This window comes from Malania oleifera, chromosome 7, assembly GCF_029873635.1.
Source record: "Malania oleifera isolate guangnan ecotype guangnan chromosome 7, ASM2987363v1, whole genome shotgun sequence".
NCBI lineage: Eukaryota > Viridiplantae > Streptophyta > Magnoliopsida > Santalales > Ximeniaceae > Malania > Malania oleifera.
Window position 1 is genome coordinate 20,725,895 of NC_080423.1, and position 4,238 is coordinate 20,730,132.

Genomic DNA, 4,238 nt, shown 5'->3' on the forward strand with positions numbered 1-4,238 from the left:
TGTTGGAAAAAAATGATATGAAAATTGGGGCATCACACAATGACTCTAGATGAACTAATAGAGTCACTTATCACATATGAGATAGCTATTAATGAGAGATTGAATGAGCAAAATAGAGTAAAGAAAGTAACTGCTTTGAAAACATCTACTAACACCTCTAGTGAATGTAGCGAACCAGAGTCAGGAGAAGATATGACTATGCTTACCTGAAAATATTTAATAGGTTCTTTAGAAAAAATAGCAAACCATCTAGAAAGTTCTAGGGCTCAACATCTAAAAAGGGAGAGTCAAGCAAAAGAAAAGAAAAATCAAATGCTCTCACATGCTACAACTGTAACAAAGTCGGGCACATCTAACCAGACTGCCCATTGTTGAAAAAGGAATCAAAGAAAAAGAAGAAAGCAATGAAAGCCGGCACATCATGGGACAAACATAATAGTAGTGATTCAAACACAGATTCTAGTAACTCTTAAGTTGCTAACTTGTGTTTGATGACACACAATGATGAGGTACTATCATCTTGTTCTTTATCTTCTTACTATTTTGATGATGATTCTGATTCTGATAGCATGCCTATATATAAAGAACTGTAGTATGAATATATTCGTGTCACAAAATTGCTAAATAAAATGACCAAGGAAAATGATGCTTTGAAAAACAAATGTGAAAAAATGGTCATTTCTACAAATTCACAGACTTCGAGGCTTTGCCTACGCAAGGATTTTTTTTTTTTAAAAAAATCATACTTTTTACTAAAAAAAAAAAAATTGATTTCTTATTCAAGATTTCAAGTTGATTTAAAAACATCAAAATGTTTTTAAATTAAAATTGAAAATATATTGGGAAATTACACGTGGCTTGACCCCATTTTTAAAGGATATGTAGGCAATCTATTCACACATAAATGCGACCACAATTAAAACAAAAAAGAAAAATCCTTTTTTTTCTTTATGTATGTGTTTTATATGTTTTTTTATTTGTGTGACATTTTGGAAAGACATTATTGTTGAGAATTCCACTTGTGAGCTTGTCCCACATTAAAAAATTAGAGTGGATGGTGGGTGCTTATATACATGGTTGGGCTTAAGACACACTAGGCTTAAGCTTTTGGGTTAAATTGGTATTCACTCATGTGTATCAAGCCCACCCATAGACTCCTCTATTGCTAACAAGTGGTATCAAAGCCGACGGTTCATAACTTTGAGTCAACGACATCGTAAAATTCGAGTCGTGAAGCTAATTCTCCTGACGTGCTAACAGTTGGAGAACCAAATGTGTGACCGAGGCCAATAAGGATCATCTATGCCTTGGATGGATCCAAATAGGGTCAAGACGTGAGAGGTAGGATTGGTTCAGATGCATGTGGAATGCAATCCAAAGCACATAAGGCGCCAGTGGTAAGGCTCACTTAAGCAACAGTTGGGGAATTGGGCTTACTCCTATAAGGGAGATGGTTTCCATTTAAGGGAGAGCGGTTGGAACTCACAAGGGAGAGATTATTGAGAATTCCACTTGTGAGCTTGTCCCACATTGGAAAATTAGAGTGGATGATGAGTGCTTATATACATTGTTAGACCAAAGACCCAATAGACTTAAGCTTTTGGATCAAGTTGGTGTTCACCCATGTGTATCAAGCCTACCCATAGACTCCTCCGGTGCTAACAATTATATAGTAGCGTCTCTATGGGGCTTTGGCCTCTGTATAGACATCATAAATATCTTTTCAAAAGGTGGGAACAATAATTTTTCTAGAATTAAAAATCAAAAGGGAGGTAGTCTACTGCAGGTGGTTAACCATCCTTTAAGGGATGGTCGACTAATCTTGCTTGAGAACAAAGCAAGTCGATCAGTCCCTACTTTCTTCAATTTTTTGAAAAGTTTTTTTGCAATTTTAATTTTATAAAATCTCACATATACACAAAGTAAAAGTGGTAACCATTATTAAATTGGATGCTTTAGGATACTAATGCTTTAATTTTTTTAAAAGATATTAGGGTTACCTTCCCTATTCACAATGGTACTCCCAAACCTAAAACAATTGAAAAAGGTTTTACTTGGTTTGCCTTTTCAAAAATTAAAATGAAGTGGTGGCCTTGTTCTAAAAAATAAAGGCGGGCTAAACAACCAATGGTTTGGTTTTTGACACTTCACTTGTTCTCAAGATGGTCACCAAATTAGTTGGCAACAAAATAGGCCACCTTGGTCCGGTAACAACATATATTACACTTGGGAAATGTTGAAAAGTGAGATTTAGACCATTGTTGTGTTGGTTTGTTACATAACAAATCATGTGCTACAATGGAAACTTCTTTGATCATAGCCATCTTCTTCTCAAATTTAGCAACATAAGTCACCCTTGCTGCATGCCATAGGTAATCCTATCCTTTTATAGCTTACCTGAATGCTTCTTTTTAAAGTTAGTATACATGTGGTGCACATAGAACCTATATTCAACTCCTTCAAAATGCCCCTCCAATATTGGCACAGACCTCTCCTTAATAATGAGAAAAAAAGTGAGTTCTGTAATGAAACCATGTGTAGTAAAATCAAAGAAAGTGTGTTGTGATGAAGCCAAATGAAACCAAGCATAGTAAAATCAAAGCGATAATCCAACCTTCAACCTATTCGACATGAAAGCCCACTAATTATTTTGAATCCCCAAATCCTCTACCAAAAGTGCAAGAATTGATCTTAACTATCCTTGCATTCAACTCCAACAATTGCATAAGCAATACAGTCATTAGCATCTATCCCAACAAAAAACAATAATTGTTTTCCCTAACTGCTTTTTAGAAAACATCCATCTACATTGAGCACTTTCTTACAGTCGACCAAGAAACCTCCCGTACAAGCACCAAGAGAACACTCACATCCTTTGAAATATATAACTGCTTCATAATGACAGTGATGCTAGGATTTGTCCTCAACAGTTCTCCACAATCGTCATTGTGCAATGAATATTGTTGTTCCTTAATCCCTTCCAACATTTTCATTGTTTTATTCTTAACCTTCCATGCCTTAGTTGTAGGCACCTAAATGTTGTAGTCACGCCTCTCTCTCTTGCAAGCCTTTCCTTGTCCAATTTGAGTTAGCCCTAAAAAACCTCCAAAATAGGATTAGACTCATAGTCAACAATCTCCCCTTTTTTTATGATGACAAATACTCAAGCAAAAATGGGTTAAGCCTAATAAGACTCCCCTTAAGATAATGCATGATTTATAATATAGCAATGTAATCCAGACATGTTGTAGAATATGACATATGACATATCTCCCCTCCTTTTTATCTAAAAAAAAATATATATATTTGCTTTAGAAAATATCTCTCCCTTTTAATAAAAAAAATTTTGCTCTAGAAAATATCTCTCCTTCTTTTTTATCTCCAAAAAAAATTATTTTTTCTCTAGTAAATATCTCTCCCCCTTTTGACATCAGCAAAAAGATATAAAGCAAAAAAGAAATGTAAGTACTTAACTATCTCTCCCCTTTTGTTAAAACAGAAGTCGTATTTCTCCCCCTTTTGAAGAGTATAGTTGTTTTGTAGAAACAATTTTCATATTGAGCATACAACAGTATTTCAATCAACATTTATATAGGCAGGTAAACAATTCAAGTCATAATAGTCCAAATGTGGCATGTGTGTATCAACATACATCAGATATCCATTAAAGATTTAATATGTAGTTAGCTATAAATAACAATTTCTTAATTTTAATTTAAGCTGCCCCCCCCCCCCCTCAATTATGTATTCTAATATATCTCTAGACAACTTCTCTACTGTGCATCAGGCCTACTAATTTGGATAAACCTATCCTCTAGAAGTGGTTTCGTGAATATATCTTCTCATACATCCCCCTTTTGCACAATGTAATGGACAACTGAGCCTGATTCTCCATAACATCTTTAAAAGAAGGAACTTGAGCAGTTTGAGGCCTTAAAAGAGGATTGAACCTATTATGAATAGGAATTTCTTTCAAAAGTTGGGTTTTTGAGTCTTTTGAAGATTGAGGTTTTGAATAAAGGTCTTTAGTTGTGATTCTTGGCATTTTGTCCTATCAAAAAATCCCTTATAAGGAAATCTGGAATTGAATTTGAAACTCCTTTGATAAATTCTATTTGAAAATCAAATATAGACAATATTGCTTGCCATCTTGCAAATATTTGTTTTGAAACCAAATTTTTAACATTTTTTTCAATAATGTTTTTGGCACTTGCACAATCAATTCTTAGCAAAAACAC